This window comes from Protopterus annectens, chromosome 3.part1, assembly GCF_019279795.1.
Source record: "Protopterus annectens isolate FY-2018-M chromosome 3.part1, PAN1.0, whole genome shotgun sequence".
NCBI lineage: Eukaryota > Metazoa > Chordata > Ceratodontiformes > Protopteridae > Protopterus > Protopterus annectens.
The window spans coordinates 1867792409-1867814841 of record NC_056732.1 but is presented as its reverse complement, the minus strand read 5'-3'; the positions used below and the strand labels follow the sequence as shown (position 1 = coordinate 1867814841).

Here is a 22433-nt window from a genome sequence, read left to right as displayed (position 1 = left end):
ATTTAAACTGTGTTAACTGGTCTGTGGTTTGTTTTATTACCTTTTGTTTGAGTTTCCAACAATATATCTGATTCATAGGTGTGTACTAGGCTAATGGCCCTGGAGTGTTTACATGCCTAGCCCATAGCAGTGCCCTGGCATTGTGCCACCTGACATTAGTTCCCAGTGCCTCTATCAAGTAGAGTGACTGCAGTGATCCCTGGAGTGAATTGTCTAGTTCCCATCCACTCATCAAGATTCCTCTTGAAGAGGGACAGCAAGGTGCTTTGTTTCACATGTATGGGAAGTCTATTCCAGAACATGGGCAGTCTCTGGGTGAGGAACCTGTCCCTCCAGCATGTTCTGTTGATTGTGGTAATGTAGTTGAGGTCTCTGGCCAATGGTGCTTTGTATCTACATGTTCTACACATATTATACAAATTCCCTATATTACCCAAGCTTTCCGGAAAGGCATCATTGGTGTTCTCAGTCAAATATGTAAAAAGAACTCGCTCCATGGGCCAAGGTCACGTCAGGCCAAATATAATCAGAATAAGAGAAATCAGAATTGGCCCAAATTTCAAATATTTAAATTCCAATATTTTATTGAACATGAAGGTTTTAAATACTTTTCCCCATAAAAATAGAGACAAAACATACCTATAACAAAATAAGTATGTCATTCCATTTAACATAGCTTGGAAGCAGTAGGCATTAAACAACAAGAATGTAAACTTTAATTCATCTGCAAAATATTATATAATTACCTTGATGGTGATTAAGGGGTAAAGTGTATTTATTTAACATAAATATCACTAAACACAACAAAAACAAGAAAAGACTCAAACTCATAGTTTTAATGTATTAAGTCCCGTCACTAAGCAAAAGTCCATCTTTTGAAAATCAGCAATGTCTATTTAACAACCATGCTCAAAGCTGCACACACTGCAAATGGATGCTGAGTGAATTAAACATGGTACAACTGACTAAAGTACATAAGAATCTCTCTTGTCCTCTCTCTGTTTAACTTCAAATAAAGGAAGAAATGTTTCTGATGGTGCCTACGTAGATGTGAGTACTCACTACAACTGTGCGGGGACATGTGGAACCTAGTTTACATAAAGAGATGTCAGACATTTTGAAATGACCACTGATGTGTTGATGTGTGATGTACCTCTCTGACTCCCTACAACAGAATTCATAAATACTCCTGTCACATACATCTTGTAGTGTGGTACTGCTGGCCTGGGTTGGCCACTGGTGCTGTAAAAAAATAGACAAAATCCCCCTGTAGAGCAACACAATCCAGTTTTTATGAAACAAATATTTTCCTAGCACACTCCTCACACCACAGTGCTAGAAACACAAAGTGCACAGTCATCTCTCAGTTTTTAATACCATGATCATCTCCTACAGCTTGTGCTACGTGAAAACACAGTCCCTGATGATGCACAAACCCATCTTCTCCTAATTATCACAACTAACATCACTTAAGTGAAAACAAGGAATTCCTGATAATAAAGTTGAACAGAATCGTCTTTATATTAGACAGTATATAATGTTTACATTGTAACAGTAAATGGCAACTGTATCTTTGCTTATGTAATCCTCACCTCAGTAAATCTGTTGTCTCTCCTGGCCCTTGTTGAGGCCGAAGAGTTTCTGTTGTCCGGTCAAGTCTATATCACATAGTCGAACTGTCATAAGTTCGACTGTGTAAATATCAAACCCAGAAGTTCGAAATGCAAGAACTTCGAACACACAGAACAGCGATTTTTTCCCAGGGAAAAAATTGCTTCTCCAGTACAAAACAAACAAAAAAAAAAAAACAAACACTTCAAACTCTTCCTAATGTGGGGAGCTTTACCCCCACATCCCCCAACGTGGGGGGCTGTGCCCCCACACGCCCCCTACTTAACTATACCAACTCCAAGATTGCATTATAGTGGAGGAAATAGCAAAGCCGCAGAAACGGCCCACCACATTTTTTTACCTCGGAAAAAATTTGGTGTTCCACGGCTTCACTATTTTGAAATTTTGAACTTCCCAGTTTGAAGTTTCGGCATTCAGACAATTCTGCATTCATACTAATAATATAGACCCGTCCAGTCTACTCACACTGTCTCTTTTCTTAATAAAAAATGTATTTGATTTTGCATAAATAAAACCAAATTATTTACAATAGCAACAAAATAAACTACATACAGTGTCTATAACAATAAATGCAATGATAATCAATATTTCAATAATTTCTAATAAATTATGTAATTTTTGCCATGCAATTAACTGATGGGCTGTGTTATTTGTTCTAATTTTTATTGTACATATTTATTTATTGCAAACAGATTTAGCTAACTGAATGAAATCACTATGAAAAGATATAGTAGCCTTAACTTTCCAGTGTCTTGTTATAACTTTTTTTGCTATAGCTAAGATTGCCCCAAAAAGAGATATTTGATGAATAGGAATAACTTTGGGAATTGGTACATTGAACAATATGAGAGAATCAGTTATAATACAATTATCATTCCACATGGGTTGGGAGGGTGGCTTAATGGTTAAGGTGTTTGCCTTACAAACACAAGATGCAGGGTTTGAGTCTCACAAGGAATAATTGGCTAGGCTTACAAAGGCTCACAAGGGCAGTTAGCCTAGTACTAACCTATGAACCTATGAACAAAGCTTTGCAAAAAGCATCTAAAATCAACCCCAAAAGATTTAACCATCTTGCAATTAATGATCATATGAAACCAATCTGCTTCAGGTGTTAAGTCACATCTTCAGCATTTAATATCATCCTTTTTTATAGATTAATGTTAACTTTACATGGAGTTAAAAAAACATCTATGTAAAACATTCCAAGTAAAAAGTCTCCAATAAGGACAGGATTTTGTTTTTCCTGATGATTTTAAACAAATATTTTTATTTATAGCAGTACATTTTTCTTTATTAGTTTTGGTTGAGTAATTCCAGAAGGAAATATTTCTAAGTCTAAAATCACTTCTAATAGTTTTATATATTTTTAAGATAAATGAGATGTTCACTATGGAACCATTAATAATGATGGATGCGAAATCTAAGATTTTTTGGTATATCATTGTTAGAAGAATCTAAAGTTAATATACTTTTATTATGAAGAAATTCTTTACATGTCTGAACGTTTAACCAACTGCAGTTCTGCAAACTAAATTTGGCTAATAAGAAATCAGCTGAATGGAATGTTTTACCAATCATAAACTGGTTCCAATACAATAAACTGTTTTTAAAATCTAGCATTTTTTCATCAAATGAGATTAAACATCCATTAGTAAAGGCTATTGGGAATATTATTATTATTATTATTATTATTATTATTATTAATAGATTTTTTGTTATATGATTCAAATATACACGTCTTTTGTAATTTAACAATAACTGACTTAAGAAAGGAAATAATGTGAGATTATGTTTATCACTAAGTGTACATGTTTTTAAGATTTACAGAAAAAACATCATTTATTTTAATGAGAGGATCAAATGTTGCTTTATTAGATTCTAATAACCAAGTTTCATGTAATGTTTTCCAATAAGAAGAAATGATGGATTAATCGATAAAATACTATGTTAATTAAGACTGAGTTTATATAATGGTCAATACTGGGAAACCCTATCTTCCCTATTCCCATCTTGAAGCATGCCAGTGCACAGATATTCTGGGTTTCTTTGGGTACCATAAATATTTGAGTAAAGTGTCATTTATTTACTTTATGATTTTTTTGTTTGAAGGAAGAATTAAAGATTGACTAACAAAAAAGATTTTAGGTAATAAGATAATTTTAAATTGAACCTGTCCTCAAAGGTAAAATATAGTTTATTCCAGCTTTAAACTGAGTTTGATACTGTGTTTAAGAGATGTTGATAAGTTAATTATTAATGATGTTTTGTATGTGTATTCAAATATAATTCCTAGATATTTAAAATGTTTTCTATGCCAGTTAAAGGTATTGCAAGATTTTGGCTTGGATGACAGCTTTTTATTAATTAAAAGTATTTTATTTTTATTATGACTGAATTTTAATCCTGACACTTTCTCAAAAGTATCTAAAGCTTTAACTAAATGATCCATGAAGCATCAACATCACCACGTTAGTAATAAATCATCAGCAAAGAGTTGAATTTTGGGAGATAATTTATCATTTAGTTTATATCCTACTAAATTTATGTTGTTTCTTACACAGCACAGGGCAAATATAAGGGGTGATAAGGGACATCCTTGTTTTGTAACTTTTGTTTCTATAAGTGAATTAGAAATAAAGGAACCTATCCTGACAAAAGCAATGGAATTTTCATATAATTATGTGACTAAACTCAAAAAATCTGAGGAAAAGTTGTATTAATACAGTGCTTTAAAAAGATAAGACCAATTCAATGAATCAAATGTTTTATCAGTATCTAAACTTATTATAGAAAGTTCATATTTTCTTTTGTTAGCAATATCTATTAAGGAAAATAGTCTAGTGATATTGCCTGGTACCTTTCTATTAATTATAAATCCAGTTTGATCATCTTTTATTAATTCAGGGATTATATTAAGTCTTTTTGCCAGGATAGACGTGACTATCTTATAATCTATATTAAAAAGGGAAATTGGTCTGTAGGATGAGCATGAAGAGTATTCTTTTTGTAATTTCCATATAGGAGAAACAAGAGAATACTTCCATGGAGGCAGTAGGATAGAAGTTGTTTTGACTTCCTGGAAAGTGCTCACAAGATTTTTTTAAGATATAATCAGGTACTATATTCACCCATCTAAATCTGGAGCTTTAGTCATCTTTAAATTTTTAATCTGATCTTTTAGTTCTTTTAAGTCAAAGGTTTATCTATTTTATCAGCCTGTTGCTTGTATAATCTCTTTTGAATGTTTTCTTTTAAAAAATTATCAATTGCCTTAGCATTATATATACTAGAATATGAATTATTAATCTCTTCATAGTACTTTCTGAAAAAGTTTCATATACTGGTTAGATTCAGTACCTTAGTTATTCTACCCTTGTCTTTATAAATAATTTCCTTAATGTGTTTTTATCTTTCATTTATTTCAATCTGTTATTTTATGCACGTTTTTAGGATTTAATGAATATGTGTGCAATTTGATTTTTTTTCTAGTTTAACAGAAAACTTATGATGCAATATATATTGATCCTCTTTGTTTAACTTATTATTTATTTTTATTTATTTATTGCATTTGTTTACCGGGAAAGTCCACTGGGCCTAAAAGAGACCATTTTCAGTGGAGGCCCGGGGAGAAAAGCTCCGAGAAGAATATAGATACAGAAAATATTAAAAATTAATTGGCACAAAAGTAGATACAGTGTTACAGACAGTGATTATGATTATATATACAGAATATATACATAAAAGCAGGAATTTTGTTGGTTGCCAGATGAATTCAATCAGAGAGGTATAAACAGAGATATATTAATCAGCATTATTGTACCAGCATCAACAAGTAATCAAAAATAATAATTATGGAGAAAATGTTGTCAGTCAGCAGTAGCAAAACGTATGGGAGTTTAGTTATCATATAAGGAGAAGGTTAGGCTATAGAGAACGTACATAGCCAGGAAGGGTTGCTATAGAGCAGGTACATAGCCAGGAAGGGTTGTTATAGAGCAGGTACATAGCCAGGAAGGGTTGTTATAGAGCAGGTACATAGCCAGGAAGGGTTGTTATAGAGCAGGTACATAGCCAGGAAGGGTTGATATAGAGCAGGTACATAGCCAGGAAGGGTTGTTATAGAGCAGGTACATAGAGAGGAGGGGTTGTTACAGAGCAGGTACATAGCCAGGAAGGGTTGTTATAGAGCAGGTACATAGCCAGGAAGGGTTGATATAGAGCAGGTACATGGCCAGGAAGCGTTGTTATAGAGCAGGTACATAGCCAGGAAGAGTTGAGATGATTTTTCAGTGTTTGTTGAAGGTGGTGCTGCCCGTGTTTCTTATAGGAAGTGGAAGTGAGTTCCATAGTTTTTCGATAATGAAGGAATAGAGGAGTTGACCAGCAGGTAAGGTTGGCTTTTCTAGTTTTAGAAGTAGATGATTTTCAGATCTTAGTTGCCTGCTGGGTTGGTATTGGGTGAGTAGTGTTGAGACAGCAGAACAGTGTTTGGGTCGGTAGATTATTTTGCGCACTGTAGTTTCTTGAGTGAATGAGATGTGGTGGGGTAGTTCCATCCAGCCTAATTGTTTCAGTGAGTTACAGTGGTGGGATGAGAATTTTGCCTTGGTGGTAATTTTTGTTATTTTTTGTTGCAACACATTTCAAGTTTGGATTTTGCACAATTTTGGATATTAGTGAGGAGGGTGGTGGCATAAAGGAGAGAGAGTAATAAAAAGGTGGTTGCAAGGCTTTGTCTACTAGAGAGGCTAAGAAAGTATCGGTGCCTGTACAGCATACCAAGATTTTGGTGTGTTTTTATGATGTTACTGTTTATGTATAGATCACAGTTAAGATTTTCATCTATAATAATGCCTAGTAGTTTAGTGTGTAGGACAACTTCTATAGTGGTATTGTCTTGGGCTTGTATAGTGAAGACTAATATTGTTGATTGTCATTAGGTTTAAGGTTAGATTTTAATTTGTCAATTTCAGCTTGCATATCCGAACATTTTTCATCCCATTCCTTTCTTTTGGATATATACCAGTGTGTAACTTTACTGAATAAGACTACCTATAATGTGTCCCATAACATCATATCAGAAACTCCTCCATTGTTATTATGTTGCATGAATTGATTAATTTCCTTTAAGACCCGATCCTAAAAGCCTTTTATCGTCATTATGTAAGCAGGAATTCTCAGACAAGAATTTAGATTTTCATAACTAAAAGTAATTTTAAAAGTAATAGTATTACGATCTGAGATGGGACAAGAAACAATCATTACATCATTTATTTTCAAAATTGAAGAACTAGTTACCAGAACTTTGCCAGTATTTGTCTGTGTACGAAATCTGTATGAGTAGTGTATAAATCTTAAGGAAGATGATAATATGATATCAAATGCATCTTTCATATTTCTTGAATTTATATAGTTAAAGTGTTTAGCTGTGGAAGTACTTCTAAAAGCTTTAGAATTTAAGGCATCCCTCTGACAGAATACAATTAAAATCATCTGCTAACAAAATTTCCCCTCTTAAATGTAGAGTCATAAGACCTAAAAGTTTCTTTACTGTTTTTATACCAATACCAGGTATCCAAGTATGTATTAATAATAGTGTAAAGACTTTTCCTCACTTTAATATCAACTATACTAAGCATGCCATCTTTATCTAAATAAGAGCTTACTACCTTAGGTAATCCTAATGATATTCTCCAAAGTCGGAATACCTCTTCTTTTATCTTTAAAATGAGAATTAACTAAAATTGAGTAATCTTTTAAAATTATTCTTAGGGTCATAGGAAGTTATTGGCCCTGAGGCCTTTATAAGCTTAAAAAAGAGTTTAGCCCATGTTTAGACAAGTCAGTACAGTGTCAGGGTCCTCAGATAATAAGTGAGTTTCTTGGAGAAAAAATACATTAGCTTTTAATAACTTTGGAGTGATTAAGTATCAGTTTTCTGTATTTTCTTGCTGTACTTAACTGTTTTCTGCCTAAACGCTGATTTTTCCAGCACATATTGTGATTTAAAAGCTTGTTTTTTTCACATATTGTACTTATTTGACAGCCTGCACCTTTACAAAGTTGTTTTTTGTTTGAATAAATTGTTTAACCACCCCACTTAACTAACACTGGATACTAACATTCCTTCCTTCCCCTGCTTACATCTGTGATCTCACTTTATCATTTCACCTAACTCTTGCATTCCTACTATTACTATGGTATCTGCAAGAATACTCTACATCTTAAGTGCATGACACTTAATATGCGATGACTTCTCATTTCTAACTTTGTAAAATCCTTCTAATTTTGCATCTGATATAAGTGTCATCACTTGTTGAATTAATTGTAATATTTGTTTATTTGTCTACTTAAAGTTTTACAATGTATAATCATCTTTAATAACCTACTGTAACCTCAATTGTTTGGAGCTTTTCTCCCCAGGACTCCATTGAAAACGGGTTCATCTTGGCCCAGTGGACTATCCTGGTAAACCAACTGCAAATAAATAAAATTAATAAATAAATAAACTGTTGTAGGCTACACACTAAAATGCGATAGCCTTTTCTGATAGCTTGTATTCGTTTAAAGGTGTTTTAAGTGTACTTGTTACTGTTTTTGCCTTATCTTTTCAAAAAAAAAGTCTTGTTTCCTGCCTTTCTAAGCTAGCATAGTCCAGTTTTCAGACTAGTGCTGAATTCAGGGATATGTTACAAGTTTCTGAGCTGCCCATACCTTACTTGGATAGAGGGAAGTTTCTCTGTTCACCTGTGAGAGAGGGGAACTTTGAGCAGCCATCTGTCCCTGGAGGAGTGGTTCCACCCCAGAAGTTAGTAGTTTAAAAACCACGTTTGGACGGTTTTGTGCGCCAGGCAGCACTGTTTAGCTAGGGTTAAATTATTCCCGGCTCCATTAAGTCTCCACTTCAGTTTTTCACTTGAAACTAGTCTAACTCTCAACCTAAGCACTCAAAAAGCATCCTACAGTCCAGCACTTGCTCAGACCTAATAGCAAGCACTAATATACCCCGACACTTGACTACCCAGCAGGGCAAGGCTCTTTATCCACCCCTCACCAACCAAGCGACTAAGCAGCTCACCCTACTATTCAGGCATGACCAAAGGGCAACTTCAGGTGTACTCTACAGTCCAGCTGGTGAATCTGGGTATCCTGAGGCAATGTTACAACTGCCTCATGTACACAGACAGCCCTCTCCTCCCACCACAAAACACTAACATATGCAAGAGATGCAATTACACAGCCAAACTGGAGGCTAAGGTCTCTCCACTCAAGAATGGAACAGACAGTCATGAGGAGAAGGTTAACACTTGCACCACACCTCCAGCCTCACACAGACCTACTAAACCAGCACTGGCAAAAAATGTATTTATTTATTTTATTTATTTTACATTTGTTGACCGGGATAGTCCGTCTGGATTACATGTCCATTTTCAGCGGAGGCCCGGGGAGAAAAGCTCCACAGTGACAGTAATTAATACAAAAAGATAATACAAATGATTACACTCATACAAAAGTAATTATATTCAAATAATAAACATTAAAAGAGTAAAAATATTTATACAATAGTGAATGTACAAAAAAATCAACACAGATTCCGGAGTAGATATTCTGCTATTGAGGAATAAACTTCTTTAGTATAGAAGAGATGAGAAAAGGTAAAGCAGAAAAAAGGTAGGGGCCCACGGGGGAAGATCCATGTAGAAAGGAGAGAAGGATTAGTCAGGATTGGAGCACTGACAGAGCCAGTTAGTCCTTAAATGGAGATGTAGTTTTTTTTTGAAAGAATTAAGAGAGGTGTTACAGGTGAGACTAGGAGGGAGGGAATTCCATATTTTTCCAATGGTATTGGTGAAGAGTGAGTCACCTCCTAAATTATTGGCTTTGATTGTTTGAACTAGAAGTTTATTTGAGGAGCGCAAACTACTGAGGTTATTGTAGGGTATGATTAGGTTATTCAGAGCTGGCGTTTTTCAGGTTGGTTCAGGATTTTAAATGCTTCTATCAGTTGGGTCTGTTTTAGAAGGTTAGGGTATTCAATCCAATCTAGGTTATTTAGATTAATACAATGATGTGTTCTGTAGGGCATGCCTGTGGCAAATCTGGCAATATGATTATAGCAGCGTTCAAGTTTATTTAGTTCAGATGTGTTGAGGTTAGTAAGTATGGGAGATGCATATAGGAGGGTGGAGAGAAGATGTGAGCGGGCCAGTGTCACTTTAGCTATAGGAGTTAGAAATGATTTGATCCGATAAAAGGATCCTAGTTTTTTGTTAACGGTTTTAATGGTCTGGTTAATATGTATATCAAATTTGAGTTTGTTGTCTATGGAGACTCCTAGTAGTTTGGTATAGGGGTCAGGGGAGATGATAGTCCCATTTTTGGAGTAAATAGAAAAGGATAGCTTTATAAAAAATACACATAAATACACAAAATCATACTCGGAGGCTCTAAATGAAAACCTGCAAAAGCATCAGAGAGCTCCAAAGCAGACACCCGCAAAACCTACACCTCCCGTCACAAACCAGACAACACATAAAACACAAAATCAATGTGCCGCACAATCACAGCCCTTAAGGCGAAATAACATACCTAACACACTAGTAATAGGTGACAAAATAGTCAGGCACACTGAAGCCCCACTCACTAGGCTGGACAAGGAGAAGGTTACTGTTAGCTGCCTATCGGGAGCCAGTATCCACCACATAAAGTACAGTTTTGTACCTACCATAAATGTAGATGTTAGAGTGTATACCCTGCTGCAGTCATCACACTTGGGTTATCCTGCCGTCAGGCGGTCCCACAGTCAGCCTGAATTCCAAAGTCTTGGTCCGGCATTGGTTGCTGTCACTTCTTCCCTGACGTCAGTGTGCCAGGGGTATATAAGAGGCATCCAACGCCATTTTCTTCAGTTTTTCTTGCCCCAGATGTCAGGTGCCCCCCCCCAAAAGGTGGTCAGTAGATAGTACCAATAATAAAAGTTTAGCACAAACAAAACATCCCTCCAGCTATAAGCAAATACACCACAAAGGTTGTATCAGATTTTAAGGTATTGAAAGATTTCAGTTAGGTCAGAGGGGATGGAGGGAGGGTAACCTGGACTGCAGCAGGGTGTACACTCGAACATCTACATTTATGGTAGGTACAAAACTGTACTATGTTCATCGTGTTACCCTGCTGCAATCATCACACTTGGGTTGAATCCCAAAGCTAAGGATGGGAGGTGGAGTCAAACAGGGTTAAAGGAGGTTAGAAGGCCCTGCAAAACTGCAGTGGCGAAGCCATCTCTAGACTTAGAGTAAAGTGGTAAGTGATAGTGTTTGGTGATGGTGTGTACTGAACTCCAAGTTGCAGCTTCCAGAATATCCTTGGTTGGCAACCCCCTGAGGAAGGCTGTAGATGTAGCTGCTGCCCTGGTGGAGTGGGGCCTTATGCTAGCAGGAACTGGTTTTCCATGATGGGTGTAGCAAAAATGTATGCAATGTCCTATCCATTTGGAAATGGTCTGTTTTGAGATAGCCTTTCCTTGTGATGCTGTAGCATAGGATACAAAAAGCTGGTCAGATTTTCTGAAAACCTTAGTTTTATCCAAGTAGTAACGTAGTTGCCTGTGAATGTCCAAGGAGTGCAGGAGTCTTTCTCCTTTGTTCTGTGGATTTGGGAAGAAGGTGGGTAAATAGATGGTTTGATTTAGAGCCACACTGGATACCACCTTTGGAATATATAAGGGGTTAGTTCGTAGAGAAACTCAGCCTTGATGAAAAATGAGGAAAGACTCTACTGCCATTAGTGCCTGTAGCTCTGAGACTCTTCTGGCTGAAGTAATTGCTAGCAGCAGGGCAGTCTTCCATGATATAAACTTTAAATCAGCTGAGAAAGCTGGCTCAAAAGGTGGCAGCGTAAGTTTTTCCAGAACAAAGTTGAGGTCCCAAGTTGGTGTTGGTGCTGTCCTGGGAGGCCTAATGTTTTTGTCCCCTCTGAGGTACTGCCTTAGAAGTGGATGTGAAAATAAGGGAGGATCCGTGTTGTAGTGAGCTGAAATAGCTGAGGTGTGGATTTTAATAGATGAAAAAAAAAGTCCTTTGTGTAACATCTCAGTTAAATATTGTAGAATCTGAGGTATGTCCAGCTCAAGGGTATTTTGGCCTTTAGCTTGGTTCCAGGTGCAAAATCTTTTCCATTTGTCTGAGTAGGCTTTCCTGGTGCTGGGCCTCCTGGCCTCCAGAATGACATCCATAACAGCTTGTGAAAGAGGAGCTGGCTGGTTGCTTAGGTGATTTGCCATGCAGCCAAATTTAAGGTTTTGAGCTGGCTGTGTAGAATCTGACTGTCTTGCTGTGTGAGCAGATGAGGAATTTGTGGTAAAATTCATGGTGGGCCGTGGGCCATGTTCCTTAGTAGTGGGTACCAGTGCTGGCGTGGCCAGTCTGGGGCAATGAGTATCATTCGGGGTCTCTCCATCCTGACTTTCAGCAGCACCTTTGTGAGAAGGGCCAATGGAGGAAAGGCATATACTGTCAGCATTTTCCAACTGAATGAGAGTGCGTCCATTTTCCAAGCTTGGTGGTGAAAAGTCCTGGTGCAAAATTTTGATAGCTGATAGTTTTGGGGGTTGGCAAACAGGTCTATGTCTGGGCGCTCCCATTTTTGAGTTATCATTGCAAATACTTGTGGATCCAGTTTCCACTCGTGGGGATCCATGATGTTCCTGCTTAGGTCGTCTGCCAATGTGTTCTTTTTTCCTAGCAGGAATTGAGCTTGTAATTGAACTTGGTAAGCCAGTGCTGTGTTCCACAAGGTCATTGCTTGCCTGCATAGAGGGTAGGAGTGTGTACCCCCTTGCTTGTTTATGTACCACATTACTGTGGTGTTGTCTGTCCTTATTATAAGCTGTCCTGGATGTAAGACGTCCTTGAAGGCTGTCAGAGCAATCTGTACAGCTAGCATTTCTTTTTGATTGATGTGCAGATTTCTTTGATCTGCAGTCCATATGCCTTGAACGCACTGTCTTGCCATGTGTACCCCCCAGGCATAGTCCAATGCATCTGTTGTCATAGTTTGCCTGGCTGGGGGTAAGGTGAAAGGCTGACCCTTGTTGAGGTGACATGCCTGTGACCACCATAGAAACTCCTGTTGAAGGCAGGGAATGAGAAGTATCATTGTTTCCAAGCTGTGGCTGTGTTGAGTCCATACGCTTTTCAGGTACCATTGTAATTTCCTCATATGCAGTTTTGCAAATGGTATTAGTAGTATGCAAGATGCCATGAAGCCCACGGCCTGCAGAATTTTTCTTGCAGGGAGTCGGGTCTTTGTTGCCATTGCTCTGAAGTATTGAGTTAATTGCAGTTGTTTGTCTGGCATCAGATAAGCCGTCTGGGCCGTTGTATTCAAGCTGGCACCCAGGAATGTCATTTTGTGAGGACACTAGTTTTGATTTCTTTTCATTTACTGTGTACCCCAGGCAACTTAGAAGATGTTTTACAAAAGCCAGATGTTGTAAGAGGATGTCCTTGCTTTCTGCTTGGATGAGGCAGTCATCCAGGTATGGGTATATCTGAATTCCTCTTTGTTTGCAGTATGCAATTACTGGTGCCAGGCATTTTGTGAAGACCCTGGGTGCAGTAGATAAGCCAAAGGGCAGTGCAGAGAATAGGTAATGGGTTGAGCCTGCAATGAAACGGAGGTATCTTCTGCACTTTTGTCTGATAGGGACATGCAGATATGCCTCCTTGAGGTCCAACGTTACTAGCCAAGCTTTCTTGCCCAACATGGGAAGAAGCTGCTGTAGTGTTAGAATCTTGAATTTGGGCACTTGCAAGAAGGTGTTTAGAATCGAAAGGTCCAGAATGGGTCTCCAAGCATTGTCCTTTCTGGGGACTAGAAAGAGCCTTGAGTAAAATCCTTGGCCTTGCTCCTGTGTAGGTACCAGTTGAATGGCTCTCATGTCCATGAGAGCTGTAATTTGTTTTTGTGCCTCTGCCCATTGATTTTGTGGCAGGTTTGGCATTCCTTTTATCCTTGGCAAGGTGTGGAAATGGAATCTGTATCCTTGTGAGATAATGTCTAGGACCCATTTGTCCTTTGTGATGATGTGCCAGTTGTCTGCAAAAAGTGCTAATTTTCCTCCCAAGGGAGCTGCCAAGAGAGCTTTGCTTGGCAGTTTGAGGTTTAAGTCATTGTGTTTTTCTTCTAGTATTTTGGGACCTGTCTTCTCCTCCCTTCTGTGTTGCAGTGCCCCATTGGCGAGGTTTGTAAGGGATTTGTGCTTGACCTCTGCCCCTTCGGCATCTGTATTTACCCCTCTGTGGTCTGTCAGAAGCTGGAAAGGACCAATTTTTTTGTTGGCCAATTTCTGCTGAAGCGTGGGGGTTGTACCTGTAAGAAATCTTTGACCGTCTGCATAGATTTTGCCTTATCCTCCATTTTCTTTAAAACCTCTTCTGCTTTAACTCCAAATAAGACATCCTGCTGTAAGGGTGCATCTAGTAACTTTGCTATAACATGATCAGGCAGAGTTTGTTCCTTTAACCAAGCATGCCTACGTATAACAGACCCAGTAACAGCTGCTCTACAGGAAGCTTCCAAGGAATCAAATCCACATTGTAAAGTATGTTTGCCCACCTGTTCAGCTGCATGCAACAGATCCTGCATTTCCTTGAATTCAGACTGTTGAGGGTGCGTGCTCATCTTTTGTTTTATTTCAGACATTAGGAATTGCTGGTATTTAAGCATGTGAAATTGACAATTTAATGCTCTCATAGCTAGAGTAGCTGAGGTGTAAACCTTCTTCCCCCACCTATCTAGTGCTCTGGAGTCCCTTTCAGAGGGTACAGGATTTTTAGCCATAGAAGCCTTAGCCCCTTTGGGACCCTGGGAGATTGTCTCTGGGTCAACAACTGGGCTTTTGTAAAGGAATTTGTGTGAGTCAGGCACTCTATAATATCTGTCTGGTTTGGCTGGAACAGGAGGCAGAGAATCTGGATTTAGACTAGATTCTAAGTAAACATCATCCACAATGTCTAAAACTGGAGGGATAGCAAATGGTCTGTGCTGGGGGAGTAAAAGAAACTCTCGGAGCCTTTTCTTTGAGTCGGAGTAGTCCTGACTTTCCCAGTGGAAATGTTCCCTCATGGTATGTAAGGTTTCCCCAAAGGAATAGTCTTCAGGGGGAGAAGCTGAGGGAATGGAATCTTCAGCATCAGAATCTTCATAAGGGGGAAAGGAGTAATCCTGCTCCCCAGAGGAGCCTGAGGAAATAGACACTTGATCAGAGGAGGCATAATCCTCCTCTTGTCTAGGCCTTTTGTCTGGGGGGTGGGTTGGGAACCCCTGATTAAAGAAATCAAATCTTCAGCCATTTTAAGCATCTGTTTTTTAGGCATGGGGCCTTGAACTGGAGACTGATGTGCAGTCTTTTTTGGTTTTAGAGGAGTCTTAAGCTTAGCATAAGATTTTATGGTGAGAGTAGTCGGTCTGAAGACACCTTCTGTAACCGAAGGTGTTTCCACAGCACCGGCTTCTCCTTCTGCAATGTTGTCGGTAGGGCCTAAAGAAAATGGCTGCGTCGGCCTAGAACTCTCTGCTTGAGAATCCGAAGCAGTCTGGGGTTGCAATTCTGCGGTCGCCAGAGGCTGCGTAGGCACCTCACTGAAAACCGGAGAACCGGCGACCAGCCCAGCCGAGGCCTCGGAGTCTGGCTTGGAACTAGGCTGCCTGTCTTTATCTTTGTGTTTTTTATGCACGCCGGTAGTCAGTTGCTCCAACGGCATAGTGTAATTAAATTTCCTACCGAAGTAGTGTCGTGCGAAATCAAAGCATCGCTTTATAGTTCGCTTATTGAACCTAGCACAAAACCGACAACCAGTGACATCGTGGTCTGCGCCTAGGCAAGGTATACAATAAGAATGAAAGTCCTTATGAGGTATTTGCTTCCCACAAGAAATGCAATTGTTAACTTTTTCTGACATCGGACTGAGGCAAGAAAAGGTTCCCCAATGGGGTACTTAGCTTTATTGAAGACTTCAGACTGAAATTCGAATAAAAAATCTCAGGTGTCGGCCGACCGGCACTGCGAACTGCTTCTGCTTCGGGCACCGCGTGGCAAGAAAGACTGAAGAAAATGGCGTTGGATGCCTCTTATATACCCCTGGTGCACTGACATCAGGGAAGAAGCGACAGCAACCGACGCCGGACCAAGACTTTGTCAGGCCGACTGCGGGACCGCCTGATGGCTGGATAACCCAAGTGTGATGACTGCAGCAGGGTAACACGATGAACATCACAAGCACTCAGGTCACTCCAGAACAAGTACAAATATGACTCTGTCATTGTTCATGTTGGTGTGAATGACCTGAAATGTATCTCCCTGGGCTACATGAAAAGAGACATGGAAGAGCTCTCTGATCATGTAGCCCAGGCAGGTATGCCCCTGACCCTAAGTAGCATCCTGACCTCACCAAGAATGATACCTCAGTATAAAGAAAAAATGATCAATTTCAACAACTGGCTAAGCTTCTGGTGTCATTCAAAGGGGATCCAGTGTCTGTCAGCCTGGGATGACATGTTTGACAAGCCATGTTGCTTCGCAAGAGACAGCTTGCACCTGTCACCCCTTGGCTTTCGAATACTGGCCAAGGCTCTCACTGCCCCCATAGTGCCTTTTTTTAGGCAAGGCTCAAAATTCAAACCTACCACCATAAACAGCACAAGTAAAAAAATGAGGGTTATGCTACTCAATGCCAGGAGTTTAAATCTCGAAATGCATGCGCTCGAAGCACTCCTAAGTATGGAGAATGTCGACATCTGTGCAGTAATTGAAACCTGGTTCAAAGCTCCAGAGAGCACTCCAGCACTACTGGGCTACAACTCATACTACACATTTATGCCACAGAACACAGACCGAAACACAAAAGGAGGGGGTGTATCCATATTCATCAAGGATACTCACACCTCCAGGTTAGTGGCGCAGCATGATACCTCTGAGATCATCCATGTTCAACTAACATCGGGCAAATCTACAATGCAAATTGTGGCCTGCTACAGATCACCCTCCATAACCCAGGACCAACAATCCGCCTTTCTGGAAACACTGGAAAACATGAAGGTCCTACCGAACACCCTGATATTGGGCAATTTCAATTACCCTACCATTAACTGGGAAAACTATTGAGTACAAACTCCCAGGCTCAGCGCTTCCTGGAAGTTATCAACTCAAATGCCCTGGATCAGCTAGTAAACTCCCCTATCAGAGGCCACAAAATATTGGACCTTGTCATCACCAACATGGGCGACAGGTGTTCCGTACCAGAGGTCAACCCATCACTGGTTAGATCAGACCATAAACTAATCACCCTGGATGTCCACACCCCACCACCACCCCCAACCAAGGAAACCACAGTGAAAAACTTTTCTAAAGCAAACTTAACCTTACTTAAGGCAGAGATGGTAAGTTTCACAGCCCCTACGCTAAAGGATAACACTGCCCAAAATGCAGAATCCTTTACAATTGCACTCTATGAGCACCTACAAGGATGCATGGATTGTGCCATCCCTAGCAAGACCAAGACTCATTCCCCTAAGAGAAGGAAACCAGTCTGGTGGACCCCTGCCATAAACAGGTTATACAACAGAAGGAGGAAACTAGTTCAGAAAAAAGCAAATCCCAAGAAGGAAAGACATCCCTGATCAGTATCAGTAAGAAACTAAGGTCCCTCATAAAATCATCCAAGGCTAACTTCGAAAGAAAAATAGCCAAGAATTCGAAAGATAACCACAATGCCTTCTTTAGCTATGTCAAGAATCTAAGTGGCAACTCGCAGATATGCTCTGAGCTAGTGCAAAATAGCACAAAATATACTGAACCCACTGATATTGCCAACATCCTGGCAGACAGATTCAGTGCAAACTTCACCTCCCTCTCACCTTCAAAAGGGCCCACAACAGTACCAGAAAAGTGTAGTGTCCTGGAAATCACAGAAGCACAGGTGAAAACAGCCCTTTCAAAAACCAAAAACACAGCAACAGTGGGGCCAGATGGTGTCCCAGACTGCGTCTTGCACAAACTACAGAACAAACTAACCCCCCACCTAAACACGCTGTTCCACCTCAGCCTCTCCACAGGCTACATGCTCATAGAATGGCGCACAGCAACGGTTATTCTGCTCCACAAAGGAGGGGCCACAACTGACCCTGGAAACTATCGCCCCATAAGCCTGACTAGCCTGGTCTGCAAGGCTATGGAGTGCATCATCATGGAACTCATTAACAAAGACATTGGGAACCTCCAAACACTTGACCCAACCCAGTTTGGCTTTGTTAAGGGCAGATCATGCCTACTAAACCTGGTTGACTTCTTCGAGACAGTCATCAAAGCCATAGACGAGGGAAAAGTGGTTTACACAGCCTACCTTGATCTCGCCAAGGCGTCCGACACCATTCCTCACTCGGGTATTATAGAAAAACTCACCAGCCTGAACATAAACCCCTACGTCACAAGATGGGTTGCCAACTAGCCTACAGACAGAACTCACACGGTAAGAATAGCGGGCTCCAGGTCTGACTCTAAACCAGTCACAAGTGGTGTCCCGCAAGGCTCGGTTCTGGGACCCCTACTGTTTGGCATATATTTCTCAGAAGTATAGGCAAACACAGGAGGACAATGGCTAACCAAGTTCGCTGATGACTGCAAACTGGGAGCCATAACTGACTCTCCGGCTGACATGGACATCCTTCAAAAAGGCCTTACTGAGACAGACACCTGGTGTCAAAGTCATGGCCTCAAGCTAAATGCCAAAAAATGCATAGTCATCCCATTTGGGAAAAACAAAACACCCACGAATTACCACATAGGCGGCAGCCCCCTTAATACAGAAGAGGTAATAAGAGATCTGGGGACCCAGGTAGATAGTAATCTCTCCTTTGACAATCATATTGCCAAAGTAGTTAGGAAATCCTTCTATGTGGCCCATCTAATTACTAAGGGGTTCGTATCTAGAAATAAAGAGGTTATAGTGCTCCTCTACTCATCACTCATCAGACCCATCATAGAGTGCAATGCCCCATTTGGGATGTACCTCACAAGACACTTCCAACAGCTGGAAAGACCACAAAAGCACCTCACCAAGAGGATTACTGGCCTCAAACATATGTCCTATGCAGCCCGACTGAAAAAGCTCCAGCTGTACTCAGTGGCATATTGCTTACTCAGAGGTGATCTCTGCCTGACTTACAAAGCCATGTCCAACTCAGAATTGATGGACATGCTCCACCTAAAGAAATCCAAGTCACTGCGAGCCACTCACTCTAGTGAGCTAAACCTCGCCACAACAATAAATAGAACATGCTGGAGGGATAGATTCCTGTCACAGAGACTCCCCATGCTTTGGAACAAAATTCCTAACTACATTAGGCAGAGCCCCTCACTAACACTCTTCAAGAGAAGCCTTGATGAGTGGACGGGTAACAGAAAATACACCCCTGGGATCACTTCATTGGCTCTGCTTGACAGAGGCTCAGTTAATTAATCAATGGGGCGGCAAAAGCCAACACACTCTGGCTAAGCTTAAAAATGCCCTCGGGCAGATAGCCTAGTACCTACCTATGAACCTATTTTAGCAGGGAAAATATTTGTTTAAGCTACTTCTCTTAATAGGATTGTTCAACCCATTAACATTCAAAGATACACACTTACATGAAAGCATTTTTATAAGGCATTGTCTTTTTAACTTTAAATTGTTTTGCTATGGCAATATTAGTAAAGAAATTAATAGTATTTGTTATGGACAGAAATAAAAATATAACAAAAAATACTGAATGCAAAACTTCTAAAAACCAACACCATGGAATAAAGTATTCCAGGCTTATTACGAGTAACAAATAAGCCCCAAACTAGCTCTCTCATGACACCTAGTGGCATTTTTCTATTGCTATTAAAACAGTACATTAAGGAAAAGTGAGTTATAGCCAAGCTGTAAAAATATAAAAGGTGCGTAGTATACGTTACTTAAACTAGCCGAGGAAAGCAGTAGTTTGTCTTTTGTCTTTTCCTAGTTAGGGGTCACCACAGCAGAACTCTGGTCCGTTAATGACTGGCAGTAGATTTTTACGGTGCTGAGTTGCCAGCTCGATGCCCAACCTTCAAAGAAGGCACACCCATTCACGCACACACCTACCTGCATGTCTTTAGGCTTCACTCGACCGCGAGGAGGACATGCACACTCCACACAGGTGTTTCAGCCGAGAACCAAACAGGAGAACCTCTTGCTGTGAGGCGACATTGCTAACTGCTGCACCACCGCGGCCCCAGTAATTATGCAATAACAGTTTAGCAGTAAATTAAATATGGCTGTGCATTTTAGCACACTTCTTTTCCCATTAAAACAAATGGGCCTGTAAGCAAAGCCATTTAAAATGCAAAAAAAAAAAAAAACGCATTATTATAAAATATTTATTTATTTTATTTATTTTTATTTTACATTTGTTGACCGGGAAAGTCCGACTGGACACATGTCCATTTTCAGCGGAGGCCCGGGGAGAAAAGCTCCAATAGTACATAGTAGGTTACAAAAAGTTCCAATAGTACATAGTAGGTTACAACAATGTTTGACAGCTAACATACGATTGTAGTTATGCACTAAATACCCAGGGAAGAAAAAAAAGTTACATTAGTATGTACAATAACAATTATAAAGAGAAAAACAAAGCATCATATAGTTAGTATACACAGGTAAGAAATATAGATTAACATTAACTACAAAAATTTGTTAAAAATAATTGACAGCAATTAATAAAATGTCTATTTTAGTCGTGATTGGTCCACAAAACTGAAAACAAAGATTAAAGGATTTTCACTTCCTGTTTTCGGCTGCAAACTGTTCTCCATGAAGATACGAACTTGCACAGCATTCAGGAGCTTGAGCTGACTTTAAAATGCACAAAAAAGCTTTCAAATAATAATGGTGGGAATTTAAACAGTAAGGAGTAAACTTAAAATCATAAATAGCTTGTGGGTTATTGTTATTAGCTAGTAAACTTATAATCATAAATAGCTTGTAGGTGTATGAAACAGCCACAAGTAGAAAAAAAGCAATTTTAGCATTGTTTAACCTTATACACTTGTGAAACACCATAAAACAAGTAAAATATCATTAGACATTCTTACATCAGTTCCCAGTTCAAAAAATGCCCCCCAAAACCTTCCAGAACTTAAATAATAAATTTCAATCGCAACAAATAGATAAAACAGCACCATTAGTATGACCATATAAATTAATGTAAATAGAAGTCATTTTCATTTCAAAACAGCAGACCCGGTAAATTAACCAATTATATTATTATACTGAGGTGATTAAGCATAGCTTAAATAGACTGTATGGGGGAAACTATTTGCTATATAGCTATGGCATTATCTATATTAATCTATGTTTCCCTTTTTAATTATATGTTTTAATAATGAATACTGGGCTGCAAGTAATAGTATATAGCAACTGGAATAAATAAAAAGTATTATCTTTGATGAGCTATCAGAATAGACTTGTAAGAAGCTCCTTTATTAAAAGGAAATAGATGTTTTCCCTTTAACAGACCAGTCATTTTTGGATGCTTGTCTCATCAATGTAGAAAGGGAATCCTTGTCTTCAATTTCATTTAGTAAGTTTTTCTTTTGGACAAAGGTTGTAGCTTCTTCTAAACATTCAAAAGTTTTTGTTCCTTCTGGGTAGAAATAACCTCAATTTTGCTGGAAAATACAGGCATGTCTTAATACCAGCTTTCTTTAATGACTTTAAAAGGGGAATAAAAGTTTTTCTTTTGGAAACTGCATTAGGTGAAAAGTCATTATCAAATATGATATTTAAGTCCTCTATTTTTAAAGGGGCATGGGACCATGCAGTTCTCAGAATCAAGTCTTTATCTTGACTTGAAAAGAATTTTGCAATAAGATCTTGGCAGTATATGTTTTCTGTTAGGTAAGGTGGTAGCTGGAAACCTATGAGCTCTTTCAATACTGAAGGACAAAGCTTCAGGCAGATTTAAACTTTTTGATATCCAAAATGTAAGGAAACTCACCATATTTTCCCCCTCCATCTGCTCTGGCACTCCATAAATTCTAATATTATCCCTCTGGGCTCTGTTTTCTAAGTCATCATTTTTTTAAATTAGTTTGTTGTTTTGTTGCAGTAAAAGTTCAGTATTATTCTCCCCTTCTGTCAGTCTGGAATTAATGTCAGAAACCAACACTTCTATAGCTGTTATCTGCATCCTTTGTTGTTTAAAGACATCATTTATCAGTTCTACTTGTTTTGCACAGTCCTCTTTGATCTTATCAACTTTAAGATCAAGTTTATCTATTTTTGTCACAAGGTCCTGAACAGTAGCAAGTGTAGATTGTAGTTCTTTCTTCATGGCATTGTCCTGATGCACAGTTTTGAAAGAGTTCATCTTTTATGAGAGATATTTTCCTTAAAATTTGACGGGAATGTATAATAAGACACTTGAATTTTACACCAAAGGAATCATTGAGACTTCCAGTTTTAGAATCCAAAATGTGTAAGTGAAAATTAGTGTAAATGACAAAGAAATCCTGTCAACAATATATTGAGCATGGCAAAAAGTCTTTGCTGCCTTTAGCTTGCCATCTTGACCACGCCCCACACTGTCTCTTCTCTTAAAGGTGCAAAGGTTCATAGGTGTTTACTATGCTAATGATCACAAGGGCCATTTTAAGCCTAGCCATGCAGCCCAAATTTTTATTTTTTTTTTATTTATTTTTTTTTTTATTTTAACATTTGTTTACTGGGAAAGTC

The 22433-nt window shown here is 39.1% G+C and overlaps 1 protein-coding gene across 1 annotated transcript in view; it reads right to left on the bottom strand.

Moving 5' to 3' along the window:
- The window catches only part of LOC122797940 (zinc finger protein OZF-like), a 188957-nt gene that overhangs the window by 1748 nt on the left and 164776 nt on the right, over positions 1-22433 (bottom strand). The window lies entirely within an intron of this gene.